This window comes from Mesitornis unicolor, unplaced genomic scaffold, assembly GCF_000695765.1.
Source record: "Mesitornis unicolor isolate BGI_N332 unplaced genomic scaffold, ASM69576v1 scaffold12681, whole genome shotgun sequence".
Classification (NCBI taxonomy): domain Eukaryota; kingdom Metazoa; phylum Chordata; class Aves; order Mesitornithiformes; family Mesitornithidae; genus Mesitornis; species Mesitornis unicolor.
The window spans coordinates 1,083-24,876 of NW_010164529.1; the positions used below are offsets into that span (position 1 = coordinate 1,083).

The 23,794-nt window shown below is 41.2% G+C and overlaps 1 pseudogene; it reads right to left on the reverse strand.

The window, feature by feature from the left end:
• Positions 1 to 2,447: 2,447 nt before the first annotated feature.
• On the reverse strand, positions 2,448 to 22,014 carry LOC104535559 (annotated as a pseudogene).
• Between the last annotated feature and the right edge of the window lie 1,780 nt (positions 22,015 to 23,794).

Below are 23,794 nucleotides of genomic sequence, written 5' to 3' on the forward strand. Positions count from 1 at the left end.
CATTGCTGACTGGCTTCCTCATTTTTTTTTAAATACCCTTTTTATAGTTTGGTCTTGCATTCCTCTCATTTTCATGACTCTTCCTCATAGGTTAATGCATAGGTAATGAGGTTATCCTTGCAGTTACATCCATCTTCTCCCTGTTACTTCAGTAATTTCTTTTAAATGACTCTTGTGTTACTACATTTATAGGAGTTCTGCCTACTCATCATTTATCATCAGCAAAAATATCTGATCTGTGGAAAACGTAAGCACTGCAGTCTGGGGTGACACCACTTTCCTACTTGTCTTTGGTGCATCCAAAGGCGATCAGGAGAACATCACAGAAAGAGGGCAGGTGCAATGCTGTCTCCGAGTGTCCTCCTCGCCTCTGGGGGTTGATGATTCAGTGCAGGACTGAGGCAGATGCAGAGGTTTATATTTGTTAGTCCTTAAAATTTTCCAGTGAATGCACCAATCAGTTTTTTTAACTTGTAAACATTTAACAATAACATCAGGGGCAAAGAGGTCTGTAACTTGACCACATATTGTGTGCAGAACTACTTTACTTTGCTAACTCTGAACCCCTCCAGATCTTGTGCTAGAAAGAGATGCACGGTCACTCCCTGTTCGTCTCCCACAGGGCGCTCCAGATTTCGGAGATCTCTCTCTTTGCCTTCCACTCCTGTCGTCCTTCTTTCTACTTTGCAGATTCCTTACCTATTCTCCCCTTGTGTGGAAGCTGTTCCACACCTTTGATCAGCCCTGTAGTTTTCCTCTGGATTCTTGTTGAATATAAAGAACTCGGAGATACTGAATAATTATTTCATGTAAGCTTTTCAAATGGGGTAATGTGTTCATTGTTCTCCGTGACCCCTTCATGGCTGTTGGAAAGCTGCAGGAAGGGCAGGGAAGTGTTTGCACTCACGCACCTTGTTCTGCTTGCCTTCAGACTTCCTGCCTAGATGCTTCCTGCTGTCAATGGGATAATTTTTGCCCTTCAGACAATAAAACTCTAACTGTATATGGGAACCTGGGAGTGCTTCCAGATTCCCAGGTCTCGCTGTGCCCTCTGGCTACATCCCACCCCATATTGTGATGAGGTCCAGCATGTGTCAGCAAGACTGCCATCTTTGCTCTCTTGTTTCCATGGGAGGTAAACCATGGGCATGTAGCCCATACAAGAGCTGTGTGGGCTGCTGTAGTGTGCACCACAGGTAAGCATTCACTGACTTAAGTGGTAAACGGATGGACTACATTTCTGTGCTCCACCTAGAAGGAGACCCTCGAGGGGAGAGGGATGTGTAAAGCTTCTATTTGTCGCCCACACTAATAGGATCTCTTGACAAAAGATACTACAAGAGAACTGAGAAGCAGGTAGGAAACATGGGCTTGTAGATACAAGATGTCTAATAAAGAAATCAATAGCATTGAATAGAAGTAAATTTAGAAAAAGAATAAATGGAGACATGGGATTCCATCTGTCGAAAAAGAGACCACTTACTTGAAAGGAGCCATGCTAATGTGATGACCAAAACATCGGAAAGTTGAAAGTCAATGTTCTAATAACTTCAGTTGCAATGCTCTACAGCAAATTTTAAAAATTGCATTTGGATGAGTGATATTAGGTACACAATTTTAGAACTGCTTTGTCTGTATTTCTGTTATCTTTTCAGATGTAATAGTCTCAAAAACTTTTAAACTTTAAACCTTTTATATGTATCAATAACATTTAAATCCAGCTTAATAAAATAAATGAGCATGAGTCAGTTCTTGTAGAGATGGGTCTTAAATGTAATCCTAAACTCAAGGGGTCTCAGGATCCTGGGGCACTTCACATCTAGGTCTGGAGCAGGCATAGTTTCTTCTTCAATAGATTTTGAGCAGCTGTGAAATACTTCTGCATGTCATCTTTAATTGTCTTGCTAGTAGAGGAAGAAACACCTAATATAAATTACTTTAACATCTATTTGTTGCAAAAAAATGTTTATTTGCTGTAACTCTGACTCCAGAAAAATGTTTTATTATATAAAGTTTAGTATTTATTTACATTCACATAAGGATTCCTTAATTCACAAATGAGCTTCTGGGTTTTGTTTTAGAGACAATGGGTTTTGTTCTCTGCTGCACTTCTGGACTGACAATCCTCTTTTTATAGCACAGGTAGCACACAGCTTCAGTCAGCGTAAACTTCCTCATGGGTCCTTGTCCACGCATTTCGGCCTTGGCCTGAAAGGTCATTTCTGCAAGCACGAGTGGAGCACAGCCTCACGTAGCCACGCTCCTGAGGTTGTCAACGAGGGAAGCACATTAATTCATTAAGGAACAGCTCTGTTTGTTTGTGTTTGTTCCCTTCACTGACAGACAGGCTTTAGCACATTCGATGACAAAGTGCTATTCTTGGCACTCTTTGGCTTTTCTTCACTTCCTAATCAAATTCCTTTTTTTCTTCATTAACATAAGATAATTTATTTCATACTCCCTAGTGCTGGGCAGTTGGCCGAATGCTGGGTTGGCTCTCTCTCAGGCACACACATACCATCCCCATCAGGTGGTTTCTGCAGTGGTTGCTCTTCCTTATGCTGCTTTTTCCGTTCTACGGCAGTACGCAAGGCCTGAAGAATCAAATCTTTATTGTTCTGGACGTTGTAGTAACTTAGATTCACCAGTTTGTCAAAATCTTCCTCTGAATAACTTAGATTGTTTATATAATATGGACCACGGGTATTGGCAACATCAACTTCACCCTCTGCCATCTCTGAGGGACTACGTTTCACACCTAAGGAATGATGACTCAGTTAATTAACAAAAAGCAGCTTGGGTCTGGCTGTTTCTCAGGCATGCACACATAGTGGACCACAACCCAAAAATCTTCCTCCACAGGCATTTTACTGCTGGGATATTTTGGGTGAAAAGCTACTGGTAGTGAGACAAGCAGGGGTTGTCCTGGGTACTCTTAGAAATGCCAAGACAAGCAGAGTAGCTCCTCTTTTGAGCTCAGCAGGGTGAGACTCCCAGCCTCCTCCTCCAGCTCTGGCGTGAGCTGTCAGGATGGTCTCCAGGTCTCCCTCAGGGCTGATGCTTTCCCAGCCCCAGCCTCTGCCTTGCTGCTGTCTCCCAGCCATCGCGGCACCCCACACTTCTAGCCAAGGTGCAAGTAAATGGCCACTACTCTTTCTCTTTTTCCTCCCCTTCTCCCAAAGCAGACAACAGCAGCAAGGACCCCATGACAGCATGATTTCTTTCAGGTGATAGTCCTGAAGTCACTGCCACTTTTTGTGCCTTCCAGCTTCGACTCTGCATGGTGTTATTTCCCTCACTAATATCCTTTCATGACTTCAGAAATAGGCTGCTGAAGACCCATGCTTTTCAGTGATGCAAGCTTTCCAAAAGCACACTTGCCTTCTCAGCAACCTGACAGATATTCTTTCACCAAATACACTTGCTCTAGCACAGTCTGCTACACCATCTTGGTTCCTACTGGGAAGAATTATATAAAAATACAGAAAACAGACCTAAACAACTAGATTATCTAAACCGAGAGACTTCACAGAGTCATTATTTGGACATATCGCGGAAGAAGACTGCACAAATATTTACGGGGAATTCCTCACGCTACCTACTACTATAAAAAACTACAGGCTTTGTGTAACCTCAGCAGTGAGAGTGAACCTGATATTCCCTGAGTCACTAAGATTTGGCAGGGACACTGAAAGAACTTTTCATGCTCATTTCATCATCTCAAGCTAATCAACATATATATCACAGACCCAGGCAAAATAATTAGGCAGGTAGTCCCACAAGTGTCCTCTCTGGAAATATTAGATCCATCATATCTTATGATCTGAAGACAAATTCAATAAAGTTATTTATTTTAATTCATTTGACAGCAGAAACCAGATCCAAAGGTAATGCAGAACTTTATTTGTAGGCTATCAAAGAGAAAATATTCACAGGGACTTCCACAGTAAGTTGTTGGTACAGGGCAAAAAAATACCCAAGTTTTTACACTGAGAATCACGAATCTCAACAAATTCATAGATACAGAAGATGTAAAACACATCTTCTAACTTGTTTTTCTAGGACCTTCATAAGTCACCTGTGATTCCAAATAATAGCTGACCATCAGCTTGGAGCTGGCCATCTGCTCTAGACAGTGACACCATGAAAGGTTTTGCTTTAGCTGCTGTTTTAGACACACTACCACTTACTGAGGTGGTGGAAATACACCTCTGCACTAAACTCCAGCAGATGCAACATGCACCTTCCTAGGTGAGGGTGTGTTTTACATGACATAGTGTGCAGTAGGCAAACTTACCCTTCCTGAACTCAAAAAATGTGAGCACACACTGCCTGCCCTTGGAGCATGTAAGACGCTCACTTGGCCATATTAGTTTTTGCTTGACTCTGCACTGATGGGACACAGCATATGGGCACGCTGAACTTATATCTACCTCTTAGTATGTAGAATAAATAGGTTCTTGGAAAGAAAGAGGTCAATTTATTTGGTTAAATTCTGCAGATTCCTGAACCCCAGTATATGCCTTTGACTGCTAGAGGACAGGTGAGTCTCCCACCTCTGTCAGCGACCTGAAGATGCGGAGATCCACAGCTGTGTGCTTTGCCTGTACACCTGACATGGGGGCTCACACGTCTTTTCCTTCCCCATCGTTCCCACAGACCCCATGGTTTTCTAACAGTTGGCATGAGGGAAAGGGAGCAGCAACAACCCCACAATGGTAGATGATGTCAGGCAGGAAATATAATGCTTGATCCCTCCTCATCACAGATGAGCAGAGACACAAGAATTTTTCTATCAGCCTCCAGTGAGACCATCACATTGGCAAGAGCTGTTACTGTATTGAAAAATCACCCTTTGCTTTTACAGATACCTGTACCACCTGTAGCAGAGCAGGGGAGCAGGCATTGGGAAAAGTTAGCATCCCTCTTACTGACAGGGCCACCTGCATTTGGGGAATCCTCTCTAACAACATTGATCAAAGGGTTCTGATTTTCCTTGAAGGGTCTCTCCAAGTCTGATAGATGTACTCCTCCTGGCTTTGCAGAGAGAGTTGAACCGGCATCACTCCAGTGAAGCAGTCTAAGCCTCACACTGGGAATCCCTTCTATATCATCATGGAATAGTCTAACCAGTGCAGAAGTAACACAGTTTGAATATATCAGTTTTACTTGTTTACTGCCCAGGCTCCAAATTCCCTTTGCTGAACAAGCTGATGGATGAGCTGCCTATGGAAAAACTGCCCGTTCATGTGATTGAACTAATACTTCATATGCTGTACATTTTAGATCTGGGCTAGGGCATGGCACCGAAGCATTATAAATCAAGCTGATCTCTGCTGGTCACTAACAAAGGGCAGACATCCATTCTCAACCTCCCAGGACTTTCTGCAGCATCAATCCTGATGCTATGGAGATCAGGTCTCGGCTGTGAGGTGGCAGCCCTCCCAGAAACTGCATGGGCCAAGCCCTTCCATGTCAGCTCAGCTGACACTTCACCTGTGAGGGCTCAGAAAGGACCCCTTCTCTCTCTTCTGTTTAGTCTTAGCTTGCAGCTACCAGCTGAACTGGTTAGGCAGCACAAGCTTGTCTCAAATGTATGTAATATGCAGGTATCATGCAGATCTTCATATATGTCTTCTACATACCTAGTAACACCCCTTTCTGGATTCCCTGGTAATTTATGTTGACATGTAGCACCTGCACATCATCTGATGTACGCCTGGTAATAGATAGCTGAGTTAGGCACAACATCTCTGAGTTCTGGAAATACTGAGGGGAAGAGAGGAAGCAAACTCCTTCATAGAGCAAAACAGAAGCTCAGTCTCAGCTCCTGTTCTAATTCTTTCTCCTTTCTCTAATTCTTTCTACAAAGGGCAACTGCAGAAACCAACATTGTGGTTGTCATCTGCTCAGTATTAAAAGTTGGAGTTGAATGGTGTGTGTACCTGTGTAAATACCCTTAGACTATTTGAATCCTGTTCAAAACCCTAGTCATATACCTCAAATATGCAATGAACTCAATCCAGAATATCTACAAAGCAAAAGTATGATATAGTTTTTAATGACTTGCTTAAAAAAAAAGAATTAATACGATTAGGACAACGGTTTCTTCATTTGTTTTGTTATTAAATGTAATGTACCATATACCAGCCTAGAACTTTTGGCTTTCAGTATACTGTGGAGCTTTGAAGTGATTGAAAAATAAGTGTTCTCACAGCATGAATTAGGAATTTTACCATCTGGAGAATGAGTGACTGACGCTTTGGGCACCAACAGAGGTAGTATGGTGTTGTGGGGTATGGTTCCAGGACTTAGAATTCATCTGTTTTGAACCGACTTAAAATGTTGCTATTAAAACTTTTTAAATTTCAAAGTAGGACTCACTGAAGTGAACTGAAACTGTCACCATGGCTCAGTGTTGTATTTTCATCATTTTGCTGCTTCACAGTTTTGTTTCCAAGGTTATCTGCCTAAATGTAAGCCTGGAAATTATTTTAAACAATGGAATCCTTAGATTCCCCAGAGCATTCTCTAATAGGAAAGGATGACAAGTATGAGAGGAAATAACCATGCTAATTTCTGCCACTGCAGATAATATACTTTTCATCAGCAAACTCTACAATCTACCTATGAAAAGAGAAAAAAATATATGAGGAGGGGCATATGTACCAAAGGCTGATCCCAGCTGCTGCGCTACTGCCCAGGGAAAACTGCATATTTTAAGCTTCTTGATATGGTTCAGATCTGAGCCAAGAGAGCCCGAGTCTGTGTTTACAGCATGGTCTGAACAACAGTTATTGCACCATAAAAAAAGAGAAAGAAGGCTGCTGCTGCCTCTGTTAATGTGGTGGGTAACCATAAACTTACCAGGTGCTTTGTAGTCCCTGAAGGTGTCATTTACTAGAGGGAAAAATATCACAATAGGTGTTTCTGAGCTCTCCTTGTCACCAACAATGTAGCATTCCTTCAAATGTGGGATTTCCTGATCATCTGGCACTTTTGTAGGGAAATTCCCTGTTTTGCAAAGTATTTAGAGGCTTCTTTCAGGGGCTGGTTGCCATGATAGGAAAACAAAACAGAAGAAAACATCAGAACATATGGGAAGCACTTTGAGTTTAACCAAACCCCAGTTTGACTGGGAATGTTTGTGGGGTAAGGGCCGAGTTCTGACAGATTATGGCATGTACCCAACTTAGATGTAGACTGTGTATGGAGCCAGGACCTTGAAGGCCAGAGTTAAGTGAGATGGATCTGGGTTAGAATCATAGAATGTACTGGGTGGGAAGGGACCTTTAAAGATCATTCAGTCCAACTCCCCTGCAGTGAGCAGGGACACTGTTACCAGATCAGATTGCTCAGAGCCACATCAAGCCTGACCTTGAACTTATCCAGGGATGGGACCTCTACCAGCTCTCTGGGCAACCTGTTCCAGTGATCTACCACCCTCATATTGAAAAACTTTCCCCTAATATCCAGCCTAAATCTACCCTTTTCTAGTTTAAAACCATTACCCCTCGTCCTATCGCTACATGTCCAAGTGAACAGCAGGTTCACATGTCTAGAGTTCAACCTAGGGTTCACATGCCTGTCTTTGAAAATCTACACCCCACATTTGGATATTAAAAATTTCACCTTTAGACAACTTTATTTGTTAGTTGTTTTTTTTTTTCCTAAGGAATTTAAAGTTCCTAAATACAAACTGCTGTTGCATTTATTTGCATATCAGTTCTTCTGCACCAAACCCTTCTACTGTTACAGTTGTATTGTCCTGAATGCACATTTTTCTATGCATAAGAATATGTATTATTGCACTGAGAAGTCTTAGACAATTTTTAGATGCATTTAGCTTCATTTGTTCTACATCTGACTGCCTCCAATTCAGCTAAAACACATTTATTCATAAGAATGGGCACACTGAGTTTACTAAATGCTTACTTCCTGATAACACTTGTACTGTTCAATAAAGATAGGTGACTCTGGTAAACTGTCAGTTTACTTACATTTCTCAGACACTGGGGAAAAAATTTCTGTGAGTTCTAGGAACTCAGTGATGAAACAGAGAAATCAGTAAAGAAGAATGTACACGGCTCACCCCTGTCTGGGAACCTGAACTGTAGTTGAAATGCAAAATGACATCCACTTGTCTTTCTGGTCTCATAAGAGGTGGGTAACTGGTAGCAAAGGCAAATGCAGTATCAATCAGGATGAGGTAGTCTGTTCCTGCTGTCAGGTGGTTGGGTTGAGAGTCAAGCTCACAGTCTAGAAAAGAAGCATTTGTTTTCAGAGGAGGAGCTCAATGCAAGAGAAGTGCTGAGGAAAGTCAATTGTTAACAAAAAGAGAATTCAGCTTTTCTTGAGTCTTAGACCTACCTATCTAGCTGATAGCTGCAGTTCAGTAGTTTCTCAGTTCCTCATCTGGCTTCCTCTTTTCACTATTTACTCTGCAATTTCTTTGGCTTTCCTCTAATTAAGAAGCAAAACTTGGGGCTCAGAGAAACAGAGTTAATTCCATTGCCTGGTTTTGTGTGTGACTCTGACCAAGTTGAGTGTTTTGTTTTGTTTTACTTTTTCTTTTAACATGTAAAAAATCAAAATGACACCTGACTATGTGAACATGGTAAAGGCTAAAGACATTCAGTGCCTTGCACACTACAAGAACAGGCACACAACTACTAAGGTACATAGAAGAACTGGTACCAGACTGAACACAAATTCCCAAACTGGATAACAAAGAATACTGTTAGAAAGGTTATATCTTAATTACAGGTGAAAAGGTAATATGAAACAGGGCTCCCTCCCACAACTCTTGAGTATTGGCTGGGCAAGAGACAGCATATGATGGCATCAGTGCCATGCCACAAGTGTGCAGGCTGGCACATCAGCAGATTTACACTGGTTGACTAATTGCTTTTTTTTCACAAAGATCATTTAAAATATAACTAAAACCAGGGTGCTATTACCATACCTTTCCATTTGGAAAACTTGCTCTCTAGGTAGTTGTTGTTCATCTGGAAGCCCTTCAGAAAGTTATGGATTTCTGAAGCTGCTGGACGTGTCATGGCAACGTCTCGGAAAATACTTGAGAAGCTGTCAGTGGGACAAACCACTCGAGTATTCAGCTCATTTGGTCTTGTAGGGAATAGGGTTTCATCACCTGCAGAAGAAAGAATAACTGGGCTTGTTTGTGTTTCATTGTCGAAGTCAGTCTGTGGAATCATAATTTGCTTTAACGTGTTTAGCAAACTTGAACTTCTTGCTCTTTTTATTTCCAAGATCTCCACAAAATTCCAGCTAAGTTTTAAAGAATCCATTTTTTCTTCTCAGTCCACAGTAGTAGAAGCCTTATTTCTACTGTGAGTCCATCTCACATACTATAACTTCCTTTGCTTTTCTAGGATTTTACCCACTACAGTATTCCCTGCATTTACCCTGTCTTCCTCTGCTCCTTCATGCTACATCTCTCAGCCACACAAATAAAAAATGCAAACACAATTGATGTTTCTTACTAGCAAATTTAAGTTTCTTGTTTTGACAACCAGAAACTACACCCTACAAGTTAAAATAAATCGCCCTTTTGGCTACATTTCCTTATCTTTTTCTTTCTGTCTTGTGTGTTTCTCCTTGAAATTCCACCCTGCAGTTCTTTCTTACTTTGGTAGCATGTTTTGCAAATCTTAACCTTAGGACTAGTGTGGAATTTCTTCCAATAGTACCGAAGTTTATATTCATGCTTTGTAGACTCCAGAGAGCCAAAGATGATGACTGCTCTTGTTTCTGTGAAGCCTCATGCCATACTTCAGCTTCCAAGAGAGGAACTGGATGACTCTGGATCACTAGAGGAGGCCTCCAGCCTCTCCTGCTCTGCAGGGATATTGTTCTCCAGTTTTACCCTTGTGCTCTGAAAAGGGCACATGAGGACCATTCTCTCTCTTTTTTTTTTGTTTTCCCTGTGGATTCCATGGATTCTTTTCTCACACAACTGAAATTACTGCCATGCAGCAATATTCAGCATCAATTTCTGTGTGGATTACAGGAGATTCCAAAAGGCTTTGAAAGCAAAATCAGTGAGAGAATAGTAGCACAGAGTGTAAAAAAAATAATGATAAAAAAAAGAAAAGAAAAGAACATAATGGCATAAGAATAACCCACCTATGTCAGTAATTTTGTCTCGGGTCCATTTGTGCCAGAAGTCTTCTGAATGAACAGATATATACCAAGCATCCATAAGATTCAAGGAAAATACACTGCTCCAGATCCCTGTGGCATAGGATATATTTGACAGGAAATATATCAGTAAGAACCTGGAGGTAGTTTTATTCACAATGACTTTCAATACTTTCTGCGCTCACCAGCAAACGTTATCCATTACATTATCTTAGTGTGCAAATAAAAGGAAACATCTTTCTGAATTGGTATATGAATCCATAATGTATATAAAGAATCTGATTTATAGGTATATATGAAGAGGGTTGGTAATATTTTCAGTATACTTGCTAACACATTCATTTTTCGCTATGTAGCAAATCACATTTTGGCAAGTACATCTTAATACCTGCCCTCAAACATTTCTTATTCCCCAAGTTTCCACTGTTTGTAGTTCTAAAGATTTTATTTGGAGCATAATCCCGTTACAGGTACGCAGTTATCACGCAGGACCGTCAGCCACAAAGCATTCGTGATTCGTACACTAATAACCCTTCAACTAAGGAAGCTGACTTAAAAGTTATTAAAATAGAAAGCATAAAGGTAGGAGTCGTTTGGTTTCTCTTCTGATTTTTGAGGGTTTAGGGCATATTCAACATTTTCAAGTTCTTCCTTCTACTAACAGATGTAGCATACTTGATGGCAGTCCAGCCACTTTCCTACAGTCTTTCAGGCTGAGAAAACACTGTCACCTGGTATGGGTCGATGTGCCAGGTGTGCAACAGTGCCTTCCTGAACCCTCCAAACTGCTGAACTAAGCCTGGCGCTCATGGGAGGATGAAAGCTGTGGACAGAAGAGGCTGCACCTGAGCATCCAGGGGATGGCCTGGCCCAGCAACACCAGCCTGCAGTCAGAGGGATGGGCTCAGCCACGCAGGAAAGAGCTGTAGGACCTACGTGGTCAATCCTTGCTCTCTTCAGGGGCTGGGGTACAAAGGAATTGACAGAAAACCTTTCAAATAACAGTGTCGCTGAAGTAAGTAACACTGCCTGAGTGAAGAAACTCTGGGTCATTGACAGGAAACAGGAACAGACATGGCCCAGCATCACTCTAGAGAGGGGAAGAAGAAAGTGCCCAGGTGGGAGGTGTAGGAAAGGGGCGTGTGGCCTGCTGGCATTTCTGACCACAGAAAGGGAGACCTGGGTACCTTGTTTGACACAGCAGTCGGGGACAGAAAGATTCTGATTTGCTTCCTTACACCTCACCACTAGCTGTAATGAAATGTCCACATAAGCAAGTCTTAACTTCTCAAAAAACCCCTGAAACTGCCTTTATGCAATTGGTGGAAGTAGGAAGAACAATGAGGCAAGAGATTGCTTTCGCAAAGGGAAAAGAAGATTTCTTCACTGCTTTTACTGTTCTTGTGCAAGAGGATAAAAAGGTAAATATTATGACCTATTTGCACTCTGAAATGGAAGGGCTATCCTGGAGGATTACTCAGGGTTAGCTGTGACAGGAACATTGCAGATAGAAGGCTGCATTTTAGAGGCTCAGGTTGCAAAGAGACTGATGATTTAACTTAGCGGCAATGTTACACAACTTTTGTTGCTGACAAAGACATGTAAGTACTGTGAAGGCCTCATGTCAGTAAGCATACCACATATGATATCAAACAGATCTGTTCAGCTGAATAAATTTGCAGAGAAACTAAGAAGTCCTGCAGATAGTGACCTGTTATCAGTTCCAGTATTTTGCCATTTACTGCTCCTGGCATATAAAACTGCTTCACTTCAGAAGAGTGGTTTGAACAGAAGCAGATTATATTGTATTACATTACATTACTTTACATTTTGATCAACAAATCACCTTCCAAAAAGCAGATTCTGGATTCTGGCATTTTCTTCATCAGGCGACCCATGAAGAACTCACTACCAAAATCTTCTGCACGAATGAAGGCACCATATTTTGGGAATCCTACCTCATAAGGGGTGAATTCCACCCATTCTGACAGAAGAAGCACAAGACAGACTGATTATAGCAGCAGAGGCACAAATTAGTTGAATAAAACATATGATATTGGCCAGGTTAAGGCAGACTTGTTTCTAGCACAGTTTGCAAACAGACACATTCCACAGTGTTGAACATGAAGAGTGAATTGTTCAATTACATTTAAATTACATTTAAATTTCTCTACAAACTTTGGATTTCTGAGGTAATGCAGCACATAGTTTTGTGATTATATCCTCCATCATCCTGCTGTTGATCCTGAATATAGCTGAATACAGTAAGAAGTTAAAAAATTTAACTATTTAAATATTACTCTTAGGTGGATTGTTGCTTTAGAAGGTTTGGGCATCGAACTGATTTCTTTACATAGTCCTAAATTGACTCTTATTGGGATTAAATGTTAAATGCAATTCTGAAGTATTATTACCTCTAAAGTCCTGGTCGCTGATTTTGTCCTTCACATTGAGAGAGAGGTAGATGGGCAGGGGATTCTGACCCTGATTTAGTGCCTGCTGCTGGTCTGTGAGCTTATGGGAGTCCTCCTGTTTTGAAGAAGGACAGTGGCTGAGGACAGTGAGATGACACAAAGAGCCTCCAGCTTCGTCTAAGCCTGGATGCTGACAATGCAGTGCATACTGGACTCCAATTAGGATGCTCCCCACTGGTTTAGTTCAGAGAGCTGCTGTCATCCTTATCTCTGACCCTCCTCTGTCCCAACACTTAAGCACACAAATAGTCCTAAATTAAGTTCACATCCTGAAAAAAATCTGAGATTTCAATGATAGGAAGAAAATGTTGATATTACATTATTTATTTCAGGAAAATGTCTGGAAAACAAACAAGGAAGCAAGCAAAACCCCCTTTTTCCATAAGGGTGGTCAAACACTGGTGTATGTTGCCCAGAGAAGTTGTAGAGTCTTCATCTGTGGAAATATCAAAAGCCCATGGTTCAGGGCAGCTGACTCTAGCAGGGCTGTTGGAAAAAATGACCTCAAGAGATCCCTTCCAATCTCAACTTCTGTTGATTTACTGTCTCTCCTCACCTCTATAGTCACTAAATATGCAAATCTGAAGAGAAAGGTGCTGCTATTGTACCTTATCGTGTAACATGGTTTCAATGATGAGTCCCCATAGATCTGTGAAACATATCCGATGTCCTTCCTGTTCCCTCTGGCACAGTTCTTTCAAGTAGTATTTCAGACGATCGGGGGCAAAACAAGTCAAGAACTTATTTTTGAGCACATGTTTTCGGACATCCTTGAGTGTTTCTTTAAGATCCTTTTGGGACCAGTCAGGATCTTCATACAAGTTTGACATCGTCCTAAAAGAAATAGTTAAGAAACACAAGGAAAAATGTGAATTCTGAAACACAGCTTTGCTTTGGGAGGTCATCATGCCTGGATTTACATGAAAAGCACACGTGTGTGTGGTACCATCCACGTGTTTAATCAGGACTGAGTTAATTCCAAATGCTGGCAAATACACACCAAAGGAAACAAGCAAAAGCCAGAGCAGAAAAAAAAGGTAATTTCTTGATAATAAAGATGATACAACTCTTCACATCACTTCTTGACATCACATATAGGCAATTCCTATTAAGACTTTGTTTATTTTGGTCTTACCATGTTGTGCCAGATAAACCAGTGATGTATGAGACACAGTCTAAGACATTCAGCTCCTGCACACTGAGAAGGTGAGCGTACATGGCTGTCAGAGCTCTGGTTCCACCACCCGTTGTCATGATTGCCACCACAGGTACCTGTTCAACCCCAAAATAAATGTGTTTACTGACATGGTCTGAGAGGGGAGAGAGACATCATTGATTAGAAACAAAAGGAAAGTTACAGCACTGATACAGTAATAAAGATGCCGCCAGTATGCAAGGAGAAAAACCTGAATTAATAATGGGACATAGAAGGAGTAAGAAATACTTCAAGTTTCCTCTGCCAAGGAGCTGTGCATTAGGACATGAAAACCATCATCTCAGACATCATGTTTTCAGTGCTCCACTGAAAAACAAATAACGCAGACCAGCAAAAAACTAGAGAGAATGGTACCTCCTGCCATCTGAACCAGATTCTTATCAGCTGCAAGAGCGCAGAAAACACGGGTGCTGTCTCAGAGTTTCCATGTGAGTAGTAATAATGTCTCAGTTACTGAAGTTTGCTAAAGCTGATTTCTACTGTTGTATAGTTATTTCACAGGCCATACTAAATGTATCATGACTGATGGGTTTAAGAGCACAGAGTTCAGATTCCCTGAGACCAGACGCTGGTGTCACCATCCCCTTTTACAGTTGCTGAAGGGAAAGATAAACCATACTCACTCCACATACCACCTCTGTACATACAATAGTAGGTATGCAAGTGAGCTGCAATTATGTCTTTCTGTGGTGATACAGAAATCCAGAATCTGGCAGTCTTAGAGGAAGGATTAATCCATAGGTATGAAGTGGCTCTGTTAACAGTAAGGATAGGTACTACCGTGGATTGGGATGAATTCATCTCATGTGCAAATCGTCAGGATAATCTAGGGAGATTGTCCTACGGGGAAGCATGGGTGCCTCTATGTCTGAGGAGAAGGAAATGGCCCACAGTTTAATGCTGGCATTTAAAGGCAAGGTCTTGTGTGTGAAAGGTCCAGCTGAGGAAAAAAAAATGCTGAGCTCAGTTTAGGGCAAAACGAGGCAAATTTGTCTGATTTCAGGCTTCACACTGTAGTCATAGGAATATAATTAAAAACCAGAAACCTGGTTTTTCCCTGCCTTGATCGCTCTACTATCGTTCCCATTTGCTGAGCAAGCACACGCTCCAGCCACAGCAGATGATGAGCTCAGACTGGCAGTGTGCTGTGCTTAAAATATGGGAGCTTAAGTGCTGGCACAACAGGCACAATAAAATGAAGTCCAGTTTGAACTGTGAGGGAAAGAAGTGCTGAATTAAAGGTTTAGGTCTGGCTGAGATGACTGTGAGGCCTAAAGGAGGCTTTGACTTTGATCCTGAGAGCATCTAGCCATTCTCTGCAGCATTGTGCAGACTGCTACTCAACACAAAGCTAGATCCTGTAGCAACAGGCCTACAGGTTTTTATTAATGTTCCCTATAAGTACTCATTTCTTCCCTAGAATAAAGAAAAGTTAGCCATAGCTTGCACAAAAACCTTTACATTGTTTCCAGGAAAATGGGAGTTGAACACAAACGCTACATTTAACACTCAGATGTGGAGAAAGCAGAGAACAATTATGTCTCAGATACCTCATCGTCCTGCAAGGCCTCCTCCAGCTGGAGAATGTCCTTCAGAGCGGCTGCAACAACCTTCTTCCTCTTCCGAATGAAATCCTGTTCCTGGGCACACAGGTCAAACCCCAGGCGTACGTCTAGGTCTTCCTGGCTGGAACAGAGTAGATTAGGTATCTCACATCACGTTTATAGCCTAATTTTAATTGCTTCTACTTCATAAATAGACATGCCTTCACCATCAGGTCTACATAAAGCAAAGAAGGAAGAGATGAATGTGGTATTTTGTTCCTTCAGAACAACAGTACGTCTTCCTTTGGACTGAAAAGGTTTCTTTTTTTCCCTCCCTGCCGAAGATGCCTGAAATTAAACGCAGCTACAAGTAACAGAATTGTTCCCTTTCGGACATAAAACCAAAAGCCTGCAGAGGGCAGTGTTTTAAAGGTGGCTTTTAAACACACCTTCAAAGGTTGTGCAAACTTCCACTGACACCTGCAAATCGTGGGACCGAAGATGTGGACTTCCGTGTTTGGATTTTTTTTTGTGTGTGGGTGTATATAGTAATTCATGGATATTTATAAGCACTACAGGTGCAGTTTGGAAGCTGCTATGAAAACCTTTCTTAGGTGTGGTAGGGAAGAAGTTTTTAAATGGCAGCTGTAAATTGTATATGTACCTCATAGCACATTTACTGAAAATTAACAGCACGATAGAAGATGCACCTGCTTTTGTAAGGAAAAAGAACTTCCTACATAATGTAACATATTCATTGTATAAATTTTACTAAGGCCTTAACCATATCTCAAAATACACAATGTGTTTCCTTGGTTTAGAAATAATCAGTCACTTGATTGAATTAATTTGCATGTATCTCTTTGAGTAGATATTAAAAAATAAATACAGGCACATTTATTAGTTCAAGTTTTTTCATATCCTAGAGTGTCCAGACACTCTGGCTTAAGTCTTTTAGTTTTTTTTCTCTGACCTTGGCAAACAGAAAAGTTTCTTTCAATTACTTCTGAAATGCTGCTTTTATTGAAAATCTGCGTTTGCAATAATTTGTAGAGGTATCAAAGAGTGTCTGCAGTGGCCCTTGGCACCTCATTTTGAATGCAGCAAAATACCATTAGATAATTGGTGTGTTCTCTATAAAAACTTTTCTTAACTTACCGTGTAGTGCCATTACATAAACTCACAGCCACTGAAAATCTCTGTATTCTGTACTGAGTCCATTATATTTTATAGTCTGAAATGAGGATGAGCCAGCATTCAGGATGCAGGCAGTAACAAAGGAACTGGAACTTAATTGACATCTATCCAAATTCAAAGAACTGAGAGGAAAAACACAGAAGGAAGATAAATAACATCTCTTACCATTTTTTCACCTTAAAGTGCAAATCAAATTTTCTGTGCTGAAAGTCAAAAAGGTCAAATTATGAATATCGATATTTTGCTTAAAACAGTCCTTTTCTGCTACTCAGAATGAGACATAGCTCTTTTGGGTCATCATTACATCTACAAAGCTCTGAACCTCATGAAACTGAGATTGGGAAATAGGCTCTCCTCTCAGTGTTTCATTAGTACCCAAAGATGTGCAGAAGTTTAATAAATTAAGGCTTTGGTATTATCATCTTTGTCTGCATCTTCTCTCTAAGGCATTACTTAGCTACACAAACAGCAGAAGAGCCACAGTGCTACACCTCACCTCCCTGGGAGGGTTCACCGTCAAACATGGGTCTTGAAACTAAAGTCTCTCACATCGCAGTGTGAAATACAACGAGAAGCCAAAGGGGCTGAGCACCTCATGAGTGTGGCCGGGATTTGCCTCCCATGGCTGCAGCCTCACCCCTCAGTCCCAGTGGCACCCAATGACCTCCAGCCTGGCTGAGGATACAGACAACAGAAGAAGCATGAGCCACAGCTTAGACACTTTTCCTCCTTCTGCCCTGGATTTCCCATTTTATTTTACTACAAATAATTTATCTCCTTATGCATTGCCCTACATTCAAGGGAGGCTACAAAACAACTGGCTCTCTGTAAAGAAAGGTGGTCTTTGGTTTCTGCTTCTTGGGATCAGCAACAATTTTAAAAGCTTGCAAAAGATTCCCCACTAAATCCCCAACTGGCCAGCAGACACTTACCTGGCCAACTACTTCCCACTCGGAGGGGAGCGACTTCAGAGGGAGAGTCAGGGGGGCACCTCTTCTCCTTGATCCAGATGACACACAAGCACACTGAAAAGGAGCACAGTCTTTATGGTTAAGGCAGAAAAGTTCTCCTCTTGCTGCCTACTGACAGTTAAAGATCTGATCATAGGACTGTCTCTGTTATCTACCATGTTCTGGGGTAACGTACAAAGGCAGGAAGCCTCCTCTTCTTGGTGAGTTCAACATCCAGGGAAGGTTGTTTGTATTTGGCGTAGTGGAAGAAGGTGGGATCTGGGAGAGCGGAGCACGAGTCACAGCCCACTGAAACTTTCTGGGTTTCTTCAAAGGATCCTCTCAGTGTAAACATTAATTCATTTTCTAAATCAATGAGATAAAATGCACACAAAAAGTTACTTCTAATTGCAAAAAAGACAGAAAGTGGAAAAAAAGAAGCAAAAGATAACTTTGACCAAACCCCTTCTCCTCTTCCTTTGTATTTGGAAAGCTGCCTGCTGAAAGTGATTCAAAACCCAAACATTACAGGTGATTGTGGCTTTATAATGGGCTTAACAAGAAGCCAGGTGGGGGTGTGATGTGAATGGCACTAAATTTTAAACTACTGCATTTCTATTACAGTTGCATCATGACACAGTGAGTGCAGCCAGGTACTTTACATTGTAAATCATCCTCCTCCCAGGCCAAATAATGAGCAACAGAAGTACTCAGTCCCAGAAAATCAGATCTGAAGCTGCTTCAGGGGAACCTATTTATATGAAGAGATCAGCTAATCCTGCTGGGGTGGGTTATGCATGCTCTGAGATTGCCTACCAGATCCAGCCCCTCAGAGGATGTGGGCAGAGGAACTTCTAGATTCTGGATCTTGATCAGGATCAGGTGGGAGCCAGCTGCTGAGCGGCTAACCCCTGCAAAAAATGAGGTGTTTCTGTGCATATGCAGAAGTTGAACTGTCAGAGAGCCTGAGGAAAGTTAAGGCCATGGACCGTTGCACCTAAGGGAGTCAGTTTCTCCAGGGTTTAGCAGTACTACAGCAGAAGTTTTCAGGATCTCAGCCTGGGGTTTTGGTACTTTCTGTACAAGCATCTGATGTTGTTTCTAGTCTGGCACAAGGCTCACCATAAAGTCAGAACCCTGAACCTACACATGCTGCAGAACAGTTGATGTTCCCTACTGCAAAGTTTTTGCCAATCGCATTAGCTGTGGTCAGTTAAAGTCTTAGTATTTGCATGATGCATTTTGTAGCCATTGTTAGAGAGGGTAAAATCACTAATATTCAGTTAAAGACTCAATAAGCGTACCTGAAAAATGCTTCTTTTTTATCCTGCTGTCCAAATTAACTTCCAAGCAGGCTACTTCACGACACTAGAATAGACATGATGGGGACAGAGAATTGCATTACTCATCCAGCTGTCTCACCAGCAGTGCTGACAGATTTTGGAAGGGTCATTGTAGGAAGGGTCACTGCTTGAATGTGGGGGCCAACTGTGTTGGAGACTCAGTGACAGTGAGAATAACTTCATTGTCACTTAGGAAGATGGTGCTATGCTAAACTTATTGTAATTTTCAATAGATGCAGATAAAACAAGGGAAGATGATAGCAGTCTAAAGGTGCCTCTAAGATCATGCTGGTCTCCTCAAGGATAAAGTTTCTAAGAGAAAAAGCATCACTAAAGAATGAAGGATTGCAGCGTTTCCCTCACTGCCATCGTAGTCAGCTAAGGAAAGAATGATGTGGGAAAGAACACAGGAGAACAAAACAAATAATATTTTACCACTATTGCTCCATTTGTGATGATGGTTTCAGGAAGATCCTGGCTAGAAAACAAGAACAAATAATATGTATTTTATAAACAATATAATCTGGATACTATCCTGAACAGTACACATTTATCTCTCTTAATTTTTTTTAGTTTGCTCCTTCCTACCATTTGTAGAACTATGCCCCCTTTTCACCAGGTGCCACGTAACTACCCAGCAGAAATTATTCAATTGCAATAAAGCACCTGGAAAGTGCTTATAACAGCCTTAATAGCACATGTATGTCACAAATTGGGTAGCAACATTCTCCTCAGCCGTAAGCTGCCCAGAGAGTCCTCTCCAGAAAATCTATAGACTTAAATAATATGAATTTTATAAAGAGTATAATCTGGATGCTGTCCTGAACAGTACACATTCATCCCTCTTAATTTTTTTTTAATTTGCTCCTTCCTACCATTTGTAGAACTATGCCCCCTTTTCACCAGGTGCCACGTAACTACCCAGCAGAAATTATTCAATTGCAATAAAGCACCTGGAAAGTGCTTATAACAGCCTTAATAGCACATGTATGTCACAAATTGGGTAGCAACATTCTCCTCAGCCGTAAGCTGCCCAGAGAGTCCTCTCCAGAAAATCTATAGACTTACTGCAGCGGAATTTACCAGTCCCAGAAAACCAACTCTGAACTAAGTAAGTAATATATAAATTTTAGCAAAAAGTCATAGAATTAAAAATTCTGAACACATTCTCCACATCACGACGTTTTCCTTTCTTACAATGATTTGCTGATGCACGTATTAAGTTTGGAAAAAGGGCGAATCTGGCTATTAAAATGATGCTGGGTGTACAGAAGGTTTTCCGGCACTGATGCACCACTCTAAGCTGCTGTTCCCGTAATAATGGGATTTTACTCACATGCTCTCCAATACAAACTCAACTTCCAGCTCCTCTCTTCTCTGAAAAGAAAACAAAAATGAAGCAGTCTCAATTAACATGTGCAGAGGTTTGCAAAGTGACCTTCATTTTTGCAAGCAGTTTTCTTTACGCTTTAGTAGGAAACTATAATCTCTTTCGTGCTTGCTATTGTCAGCATTAGAGAACAGAAGCAGCTTTTTCTTCCCCTAGGAAAAGAAAATCCCAATTGTACCAGCAGAACAAAGGGTGTTTGGTGCTTACGAGTCTCCCCAGTAAACCGTTGTTTTTTACACTTTCTTCCTTGCCTGCTCCCATGTGCTGAACAGAATATGCTAAGACTTGGTGTTTAGTAAAATATTGTGGAAACAGGTCATTTCCCTGTCATTTTCTTTCAGATTATTAGAAGTGCAAATCTTCCCTAAAACTGCATCTGCTCTGGGGCTTGGGAATTTGGCCGTGATCTGTGCCAGAGGAAACCCAAAGAAATTTGAGATGGCCCTCTATTTTGTCACTGGTGTGCGATTTCCACTGGTGCGCAATTTCCAAGATTTTATGAAATGTTGTTACATTTTTTACCACCAAGCTGGTCCTGGTTGTAAAATACAGAAGACGCAGCACACCTCTTTAATCAGAGGGGAGTGGATGGATGTTAGGATGTACCAAATGTCTGACTGAGCTCTTACCTGTGAATTTAGTGGGAATGCTGTAAACACCCTTGCCCCAAGGGGGATCTTAGCTACATCAAAAAGCACAATTGCATGGTCATCATCATGAATGATGTCATCATCAGAAACAGTAATTTCCAGAATATTCTGGGAAAAGAAATGAAAATTGTCCAATTCGTTATCATGTACTCAGGAAGTATGAGATTCTGCAGCTCTTCCAGGTTAAGCGCCTGCTTTACGGAGAGGAAATAGAAAAGTATTGATGGCAAAGTGTCACAAGGAAGAGTAAGAAGATGAGCGTAATCTCTGATACAAGAAACAGCTTCTAGTCTTGTCAATTAAGGCCAAAGTGAGATTTCTCTTGGGTCACCTTTTATGCTTTTAAGTAGCTCTCACCAAAAATGCAAGCTTTTGGGAAGAAATATGGGTAACCAGAAGTCCTATGTTGCCTTTTATCATCAAGGACTGTAGAGGTCTCTTCATATCAGTTACCACCTTTCTATGTCCTTGGGCTTTCTACTTTCAGCCACCTATTCATAGATATTTGAGTGCAGTGTAATTATCAGCAGCAAACTGAGTGAAGATCTTAACCATACTAGAATTTAGCAGCTTCCTGGAATTGATAGGCCATTATTTCATGTTCTCTCAAGGAAACGTGTTTTTTTTTTTCTTATCGCATTGCTTTATATTTTCATTTCATAGTTTCTTTGTGTTGTCACTCTGACATTGGTCCCATCAACTTTCTTCAAGGAGGTCAGGCTCATGTTACCAATGTATAAATAATAACTATCTCTTAGGAAATAAGTGAATTCCAGCAAAAGCCATAATTGTTTTGCTCCAGCTTGCTAGGGGAATTCTAAGTAATCTCAGAAAGGCATTAGAGGTCATGACAACCTATTTCAGGCTAAATGGAAAGAAGCTGTATAGAGATGAGATGAAGAAGAGAGGGTTTTGTTTGTGTACCTTGACTCGTCTCTGTATCCGGAAGTAGAAAGTTTCATTCCACACGGGATTTCTGCAGTTTTTTATGGTTTTGGTGTGGAATTTTTCATCTGAAGCAGTTGGCAACCAGAGGCTCACGTAGCAATCAGACTGGCTTACTATAGAAACATAGGCACAAAATATCTGGCAGTGGAAGCACAACACGAGAAGTGGAGGTATTGAAATGCTCTGTATCTTGAACATAGATGAGAGATGGCCAGTTCTTTCTGATATACATTGGCCAAAATAGGAATATAAAAATCACACTGGTGATAAAAATCTGTTCTCTATCACAATGCTATTTATTTAATAAGCAGTGTATTCAAATAACTATGCATAATCCTACACATTTAAAAAAAATACAGTCCCAAAATGTGACTAGCCCAGAGTCTTATATTGCCCCTTATGAACATTGTTTCAGCTCTCTGCAAATTTGGCAGGATGAGAAGCTGTGATCGATGCAGCAGAGAGTGAGCCTCAGACCCTGAGAGAGATTGGGCAAAACCTGTCTCTGTGGCAACTTAGCTTTGTGAGAAATCTTAAAGGAATCAGATCTGAATCTGATTCAGATAATGAATGTCTGGCATACCTGGTTATTAACACTTCATGATGGAAAATTAATTATTCCAGCTACCTAGCGTGTTATTTCCTTAGGTGTAGTAGGAAGGGAGAGGCCTACTAGCAGTACAATTGTTTCTTCAGGAGGTAGCTGGAGTCTTTTCTTGGTGTTTGATGATGCCTGAAAGAACTGGAAAGCTATTCCCTATTCCACATCTCTTCTCAGGAAAAATGAAGTGGCAGAAAGGATTTGGATCTTTTAGATGAAGGGAGTGAGCCTCCATTTATGATAAAGGATCATGAACCAAGCAAACACCAAAGAGATTCTCAGACCTTGGACAATAAGTTTTCCAGAGGCTGATCCATCCTGCTGGGTAAACAGGCTTTGGTGGGAAGAGAGAAGGGGAGAAGTCTGCTCCCATGGCAGTCAATAGGGATAACTACCTCATGAGCAGAGAGACGAACACTTATTACCTGTAAGCATGGCACAAGTCTAAGTCTGTTTCTCAGGGTTAAAAGCGAGTTTGTCCTGGTGTCTTTGCTCAGGATATCAGATATATTGCTTTGGGATATTTTGCCTAAATATAAGGTGTTGCCTGAAATCCAGAGGCCCTGTGACTGGGACATCCGCAAAGGTTGATGTCTGTCAGGGAGGGAGATTCCCAGGTAACTCTTCATGCTGAATCAGAAGGAAGTTCTTGACACTGCTGAGAATTTTCCCTCATGAAGGATGTAGGTTGCCTTTCTGTCTTTGAAATTTGCCACAGGCAACATTTCAACATCTCAGGTCTTTACATAATCGAAGCAACAGGTTAATTGACTTTGGCAATTACCAATGTAAGAATCAATTTACTATGTGCAGGAGGACTGTGATTACCAATCTCTCTGATAACTGAAACATTTTCCCTCACTGTGCTGCCTGATGGCCTGCCAAGCTGTGATGTACTCATCCTGGTAAGTGGCATTGCTGCCTCTGATCTATGGAGTTTCTCAAGAGCACACAAGCCTGTACAAAAGCCAAGAACCAAACATGGCTTTAGGCTGTCTAGTCCATCACTCTTCTCATTAATGCACTTATCACTGGCCATCTCAAGTGTTCTGAAAACATGAGTCTAGCACCCCCAAAATTGCCAAAGTGGCTGAGATGGGATGTACTTCAGAAATGATAAACTGATCTGAGACAATTTCTCTCAGTTTTGGTTTCTGGCTGTCATAGGTTGCAAGAAGGACGCATTTCTATAGTTTTCTGTAGTTGCAAAGGCCAATTCTATTCCTTTCTCCTTAATGAAAACCAACATGCTCTATCCTTTTTTAAATTCTGGTTTTCAACCACACAGTGTATAAAACAAGACTCGTGACAGAACTG